Below are 8924 nucleotides of genomic sequence, written 5' to 3'. Positions count from 1 at the left end.
TTTGTCTTATGTGATATTACATGATTTACATTATTCATTGGTATGTTTGTAGACTATGGGTTGTTTTCTAATGCTCTGGGTCTGTCTCCGTGTTTTTCCTGGTTGTGTTTTTAAGGATCCAACACTGGGAGACAGATCACATGCTGTTCCCCTGATGATTGTTCATTTAAGCGTCATGAACTAACTTGACCTGAAGGGTTCTGTGGAGAAACTTACGAGGGGACTGTGAGAAGCATTGTGGTGAGTTGCACGCTGCCCTCACGCCTAAGGAACAGATGTGTGCAGTGCACCCAGCTGGCCTGGGAGCCTCTGCTTTTGTTCCCCTGCTTAGTGCTCTTCTCTCTAATCACTCTGGTGACTGTGAGACAGTGGGCGAGGGCTGAGTTGCTGCTGATTTGTATGTGGAGTCAGCTGATTTGGGGAGGAAATCTGTGGATCTAGTCATTTTCCTTGGTGGTAAGCTTTTCGGATGTCTAGGTGGACCTATCTGGGGACTATTCTAGTGCGAATTTGTAGGAGGTGTGTGATCCAAGATGCCAAGATCCCAGATGCTAAGATGTGAGAAGATAGCTGCTCGATGGGACCTCGAAAGACACACATTTCACTTATAGGCCTATTTCACCTATTATAAGATATGAGCTTTTTGAGTGATGGTGAAAGATACTTATCTGAGAGGAAATTGTAAAGGCTGTTGCAGTGTAGAGATATGGCTTAAGCTTATAAATTTTTTCAAGGTTTTTTCCCTAGCTTCATACCTCTTATAGCCTACTTCCATAACATTAGGATGTAACGTGAGGCTAACAACATATCCCAGAGATCCTCAAGTGAGACCAGTGTCTCTTTTCTCTCTGTTCCCATGGAAATGAAGGGAATCCAGAGCTACTGCAGCTTAGGGTGGGTGGTATAAGATTGGGGGAGCTGTGGTAACACAAATTCTGGTAACAGCAAAATGTTTACATATGAGAATATTCTGTTCCAACATTCAATTTAGGCAAACTTTGAGTTAAGCCTTTGCTGGTTCCCAGCTTCTATAACTACTTTATCTCCGTAGTTGCAGCCACTTAACCTTAGCCTGCGGGCTCAGCAACATCTTAACCCCCAGAACAACCTTAAATGTCAAGGAATAACCTAAAGAGCATAGTCCAACAACGGGAACTTAGCATCACGCCCTACCCTGACATAAAGCCTTATGATGATGATGATGATTTATTTATTTTTGCTGAGGAATATTCGCCCTGAGCTAACATCTGTTGCCAATCTCCCTCTTTTTTTTTTTTATGTGAGCCACCCCCACAGCATGGCTACTGACAGACAAATAGTGTAGGTCTGTGCTTGGAAACCAAGCCCACACTTCTGAAGCAGAGCACACCAAACTTAACCACTAGGCCCCCGGGGCTTGCCCCAAAGCCTTATTTTTACAGTTGTTGTATTGTCTTGTCCCATAGACCCACTTCCTGCATTTTGTTCCCATGGGGATAACTGAGACTTGTCTTGGTGTAACATACACCTGAGGCTCTTCCTTACTCTCCCGGTTGTCACTTTTTGATTTAATTAAAGACTGGCCAAAACCAATAGAATGTACAATTCAGTGTGAATTGTGGACTTTGATTGATAACAATGTGTCAATGTTGGTTCATTGCTTCTAACAAATGGAGCACACTGGTATGGAACGTTCATGGTAGGGAAGGCTGTGTAGGGTGAAGCAGAGAGGGTATAAGTGAGAACTGTCTGTACTTTCTGCTCACTTTTGCTGTGAACCTAAAACTGCTCTAAAAACTAGTCTATTAATCGTTTTTAAAAAGTGTTTTGCTAGCTCTTGAATAACCCAACAGATTGATGGATCAGAGTAAATAAGACAAATTCAGAAAAGAATATTTAGCAACAAAAGCTACCTTCCTATATATAGATGTTCAAGAAGTATTTATAAGTGCCAATTTATAGGCACTCCACTTGGAGCTGGAGGTACAGTGGTGGACAACATTGATGTGGTCCCTGCCTTCTGGGAGTTTACAGTCTGGTGAGGAACCCACATGAAACAAATAGATGTAGACATGAGCTTATTTTCTTCCCTCTAATCTCTGGAAGAAAAGATTGTAATATAGCTCGTAACTTCCAGAAGAGTGGAAACGTTCCTTTGAATCACGCTTATTTTAGCATCACAGGGCTTGAATGAATGGACGATATAAGAAAAGATTTTAAGCACATGTTTACTCTCTCTTACTTCCTTCTCTCTGACAGAGTTTGGAAGAAAATCTTGCTCCAAAATAATATTTTCCGCCTTGAATCATTTTAGCTAAATCCAAGAACAGAATGAAGAAGTTGGACTGGTTGTTGATTTAGCATATACTCACCACTAATACGAGCCAGAGGTGAATGGAACCCTTCATTGAAAAGACCCTTCTTCTTTCTGATGGTATAATAACTCACAGTAATTCAGTAGTACTCATCTTATGCTAAGGTGAATCGTGGCCTTCTTTCATGGTAATAGTTCAAAAAGGGAACCAAGTGGTTCCCTTAATTACACCTTTCTATTTGTTATCTCAATGAGATTAAAGACATGTATTGAACTATAATACTTGGCAATAGGCTCTGTATGTGCTTAAGAAATACTATAAACTTCCATGTTCTATATTTTGAAAATGAAGTAAACTTTTAGTGATGAAAGTAGTAGCCTAAAAGGAAAAGAAGGGAACGTCCATGTGTCTTTAGCACTTACTCGGAGCAGTTGCTTGAGCAAGTGTAAGCATCTGAGTAAAAGGCAGTTGTTCTCTAGTGTTTATGCTTTCTTTTCATAGTATCATTTGATATGATACAGAAAGATAGATTGTGTCGGCCCATGTGGCGTCTCAGTAAGAAAGAATTATCCTTCTTCTGACTGGTTCTGGAGCCTTAGGAAATACTGACACCTAATGTTGTTAACGTTTGTACTACTGCTGAAAGCTTTGTCACCCAGGCGTGTTCTGCCGTACTCACTGAAGAGTTGCCTCCTTGTAAGATGTACTCTTGAGTAACAGTGACAGAAATTTAGGTCATGTTGCCTTCAGCAATAGAGAGAGCCCAAAGACCCTAAAGTTTTTAATGCCTTTTCTCTCATGTTTTTTACTTTTTTTTTTTTTTTTTTTTGCTATCTTAACTCTGCTGCTTGATAGCTGTGCACCCAGGGAAGTTATTTAACCTCTTTGTGCCTCAGTTTCCTCATCTGTAAAACAGAGATAATAGGACAGATAAGAGGATTGGATAACACATGCGTAATATTTAGAACAGTGTCTAGTATATATTGGCTCTTACTGTTAGTCTCAGAATCTAAAGTTTGTGTTGTTGACTTCTTCCCTTGTCTCTTAAAGTTCAAAAAGCATTATTCTTGAGCTTCAAAAAGAAAGGAAATGGATTTGAAAATTAGATCTGCCATTTACTAGCTGTGTGACCTTGGGAAAGTTACTAACCTCTCAGTGCCTCAGTTTCTTCATCTATAAAATGGAGATAATAGCGGTATACTTGTATGTAGGGTTATTGTGGGGATTCAATGAGTTATTAAGCATAAAGCATTTAGAACAGTGCCTGGCACCTAGTACTACCTGTTAGTTATGCAGCAAATCATCTCCCTCAATATTGCTACCACCTTTAATCTTGAACATAATAAAGTCAGGACAAATAGAAAGTGTGTAGAATTTTCTTCCTGATGAAATACAAGTTGCAGTTTATTTGTAATTAATTATAAGGAGATAATAAACAAAACCATGATGGATTGGGATCTAAGTACTGAAGTTTGGAAGATAATATTTTCCGTAACAGTTTTTGATGGTGCTGTCAGAATCATGTGTTTTTAACCACTTAGGTAAAACATCATCTCTGTTCTTTAAAAAATCATTCAAAATTTTTATGAATGGTAAAAATTTAATAAAAGTTCTTTTTAGCAGGCCAAAAAGAAGAAAAATGAAGAAGAGGAGAATAAGAAGAGGAAGGAGGGAGGGAGGGAAGGAAAAGAAAGGCAGGCTTGTTAGAGTATCACCTTCAGGGAGAGTCATGTCCTTAAGTGTTCTGTAACCTAGGCAGGGTCCCTTGTTCCACATTCTCATCCCTGCATTCTGCCAGATGCCCTGTTGTCAGGCTGACTAACACAACAGTGATAGGCATGTTTTGTGGAAGAACATAGATTTTGGATGAAGACAGACCTATGTTTAATCCTGGCACTGCCATTACCAGCTGGTTACCATGGGCAAATTACTTTAACTTTGTGAATTTGTCTCTTCTTCTATAATACAGAGATAATAATATAATGCCCTCACAGGAACACTAGGATCATATGAATAAATGTAGGGGAAGTATCTAGCTCAGTTCCTGGCATGTGGTTAATGGTCCACGAATTTAGTTCGCTTCCCTACCCTCTGACTCCCTGTCCCCTTTCCTATCCTGTCAATTAAGGTCCCCTTACTTCTCTTTAGAAGGAACTAAGTTGCATCTCCTCAGGGTGTGCACTGACTCCCCCCAGATCCAGAGGAGCCCCTTAAACAGAAGGCATCCCGAGTTCAAAAGACAAGAAAGAGAGGAATTGAAGAAAGAACCTAAATTCTGGAAATTCTGAAGCCAGTATTCTCCAATCAGAGGATCCTTGACCAGCTGCCTTTCACCCCTCAATGGTTCTTGAAGGAGCTATGCAGAGGGGCCCTGTAAATCACTGAAGGCTTTTGTGCAGTCTTCTGTATGAAGGTCGTAGCTTTTTATGAGCTGGGGGGTGGACTACGTGTGAATCTCAAGGTCTCCTTTTCCCTGTCTGTCTGAAGACCCTGCCAAAATGGGTGAACATACTCCTCAGCCTCCTTCCCCCAGCCTACGCTTTCACTATAGCCATAAAAGTGATATCAGACTAAAGGCAAGGAGAGGACTTTGCCATGAGTCAGGGGTCCTTCCTCCAAGCCCTCCAGAGGCCCCTAGGCATACTTGTGTCACTTATCCGCCCAACCGCTAACATGATTTCTCTTCTATCCCGCTGTTTAATTATAAACCCGGCTAGTATGAGTTTGCATCTTATATGACTTTTTTATATCCTTCCTTCCAAGCACAACGCCATTTATGTAATCCTGAGTGTCTCTGATTGGTTCTACAGTGGATGTCATTTTGACTCTACTTCTTAGTCTTTTTTGTAGTTTCCGATGTGTGTGTCTGTGTGTGTATGTATTTTAAACAAAGAACATGAATTGGGTGTTCCAGAAACGGGGCTGTCCTGCTTTGGTACTGTCTACTTCAGTGGTATTGAAATAGAAGGCATGTTGGCTAAGAATTAGTACATTCTGAGATGAGAGAAGTTCAGAGAATATGTAATGAGTGGGCCTGGCTCAAGCTGGCCTGGTGTGGAAGCAGAGTCACGGCCCAGGTGTCAATCAATATTAATTTCCCTAGGGAGGGGTCCTAGGGTGTGGTAGATACTCAGGGGGCTTGGGAGAGCAGGTTTTACCAATTGGTACAGAAATATTTCCATGTTTTCACAACTGCAGTGGCTATCCTGGTGCATATAAACTATCTTTGAGCTCCAGGTTACAAGGGTTGAAACTTCAGGGCCCAGCATAAACCTTACTTAGAAAGTGCTCTGAGATGATAAAGGCTCCTTGATTTCTTCAGGTTAGTCAGTAATAGTGGAAGTTTGACCAATGGTGGAATGGGTTGGAGTTCATAAGCCCTGTGGGTCCTTCCAGACATGGAACCCTCTTGGAATTTAGCTGCCAACTTTGTGGGTTTCACCACCAATGCCTCCCCTACCCAAGTGGTCGCTCTCACCCATTTGTGGTTTTAAGTGATTTTGCCTGTGTGTGGTCCAGATTCCTCCTTCAGTGTCTATGAAATATTCAGGCCCACCTGAAGTGGAAGGCTAGAGGCAGGCATTCATGTCAAGTCCATGTCGTGGTGGAGCCGGCCTCATCTTGCTGGGAGAGTGACTTCAGGCAAGTGGCCAAGTCTTTCTGAGTCTCAGTTCCTTCATCTAAAATGGGGAACATAATACCTACCTCATAGGGTTGTTGGGATTGAAGCAGATGATGTTGAACCCAGTACCTGGCACAGGATGAGTGCTCAGTAAATGGCAGCAAATATTAGAGCATGGGCTCTGGAGCCAGCCCGTCTGAGTTCAATCCCTGCCCTTCCCCTTCCCAGCTCTGTGACCTTGGACAGGTTCCTTAAACCTCCTGTGCCTCATTTCTCCCATCTGTAAGATGGAGATAATAATAGCACTTACCTCATAGGGTGATTGTGAGTAAGTAGGACAATAGACACAAGTGCTTAAAACAGTGCCTGACATGTTGTAAGTGTTCAGTAAAGATGAGCTCTTATTGGAATGATTTTAAATAGATGTTTGGTCATTCATATGCTTTGTGCTTTCATGAATGAAATGAATCATGAGATATGAGTTGTCTTGATTAAATAAGCCCACCTTGTATTGGGGGAGATAGACAGATGCACAAATAATACCAAGATGTCATTCTGAGGGCTGGAATAGGAGTTTTCCTATATGCTATGATGGCCGAGAGGAGAAGCCATTTCTCTATTCGTATTGTGTCGCAGCAAAAATATGGTTCTGCCTGTGTGTGGTCCTGATCCTGCCTTATATGTCAATGAAATCTTTGGGGCCACTTAAATGCAGGCCTACAGGCAAAGCTTTTAAGTCAGGCAGTCTGGGGGTGCAGCTGTGAGGGAGGAGAGCCGTGGTGCTTGGAAGCAGAGAGAGGAGGGGACCAAACACCGGGTAGAAGAACAGGGTGTGCCCGGTGGAGGGCAGAGCACAGAGAGAGAAAGCGGAAGGGCTAGTTGGGGCCCGAGCACCTTCACCCCACAGAATCTGGACTGAGACTTGGAGCATTAAGTATTTTTGTTAAACAAATAATATTCCAACATAATACTGTGGGAACACAGAAGCAAATCCTTTTGTTAAGCTTATTAAAAATATTATAATAGTGTTCTCATGGTTTTACTCTTGAGAGTTCACATTTTAGGAAAAGAGAATTTCCAAAATTTTCAGAGCGTTGAGAGGATTAGGTATGTTAAAATCTGGTCACATCTGATTTCTTCCCCTCTTCACAGCCACTGCTGCAAGGTCCAGTAGCTGTAAGGCCCTCCTCACCACGGCTTGCTGGGGGTGGGCTCTGCAAGCCATCATCCCCAGTCATCTCACCTGTGGGACAAGCTCTGACCTAGACAACCTTTCACATCTGCTGTCTTGAGGGTTCTCAGTACCGCATTCTTTTTCGTAGTTTTTTCTCTTGTTCACTTGTATGTGTCTTACTCCTCAAGTGCCATGAGGGCAGAAATCTTACTCATCTTTTTGTTTTGTTTTGTTTTGAAATGATTTCTGATACACAGAAATGTTGCAGGAAAAGTTCAAAGAATCCTTATATATTCTTCACCCAATTTCCCAGTTGTTACTGTGTCACATTTGCCACATACTTTATCAGTTTCTCTTTACCTATATACATTATTAAGGACTGAATTGTGTCCCCCTAAAATTCTTATGTTGAAGCCCTAACCTCTAGTACCTTAGAATGTGACTGTATTTGGAAACAGAGCCTTTAAAAGGGTAATAAAGTTAGAAGCGAGTGCTTAGGGTGGGTCCTAATCCAACCTGACTGATGTCCTTATAAGAAGAGGAGATTAAGGCATCCAGAGAGGGACACCAGAGGCGTGCTGCCACAGAGAAAAGGCAGCCGTCTGCAAGTCAGGGAGAGAGGCCTCAAGAAAAACCAAACCTGCCAGTGCCCTGAACTTGGACTTCCAGCCTCCAGAACTGGGAGAAAAAAATGTCTGTTGCTTGAGCACCCAGTCTGTGGTATTTGGTTATGGCAGCCCTAGCAAACTAATATTTATGTTATATTATGCTCTGTTATATCATATGTCTTTTTTTTCTGAAATAACTTTTCTGAAACTAGTTGCAGACATGATGCCCTTTTATCTCTAAAAGCAAATACATTTTTTATATAACCACACTATGATTAGTTAAATCAGGAAATTAACCCTGATACCATGCTATTAGCTGATCTACAGACTTTATTAATATTTTGCCAGTTGTTCTGTAATGTCCTTTATAGCAAAAGAGACAAAGGGGAAAAAATGAAGAATGAAAAAGAAAAAAATTTTGGTTCATAATCACACATTAAATTGTTATGTCTAGACTCCTTTAATCTAGAACAGTTCCTCATTCTTTGTCTTTCACAACTTTGGCATTTTTGAGAAGTACAGGCTGCTTTTTCTTCTAGACTGTCTCTCATTTTGGGCTTGTCTGATGTTTCCTCATGGTTAAATTAAGACGTGCTGGTACATTCCAAAATGTGGCTTTTTCCTGGACTGTTTAACATTCCAGGTCTGTAATCTCTCCTCTCAATGTGTAAATGAGAAATCTGTAACATTTTTTTAGGAAACTCAATGGAAAATCACTTCATTCAATTTTCAGACTTGTTAAGAGTTGTGAAGTGGTGTGTCCTCCTCAATGCATCATATCTTGGGGTACATAAGGTGTGTTTGTCCCATTACTGATGATGTTAACTTTGATCACTTGTTTAAGGGGATGACTGTCAGGTTTCTCCACTGTAAATTTACCATGGCCCCCTGGCTATTAAGAAGTATTTTGTGGGAGAGATACTTTGAAACTATTCAAATAGGGAGGCCAGGTAAAATACAGGAAGCCCAGTTTAATTTGAATTTCAGATAACAACGAATACTTTTTTGTATAAGTATGACCCCTCTTCCCAAATTATTGGTCTAAAATTCAAATCTAATTGGGCGTCTTATATTTTTATTTGCAAGATCTGGCAACCTTATATGTAACTATTTCGTTCTTCCAACTTCACCCAGTTGTTTTGACATCCATTGATGATTCTGAATCAATTTTAAACCATTTTTTGCCAAATAGTTATTTTCTACTTCCATCATTTTTCTGCATTTAT

The sequence above is a fragment of the Equus quagga genome, chromosome 5 (genome assembly GCF_021613505.1).
Source record: "Equus quagga isolate Etosha38 chromosome 5, UCLA_HA_Equagga_1.0, whole genome shotgun sequence".
Classification (NCBI taxonomy): domain Eukaryota; kingdom Metazoa; phylum Chordata; class Mammalia; order Perissodactyla; family Equidae; genus Equus; species Equus quagga.
Note: the sequence above shows the minus strand (reverse complement) of the source record.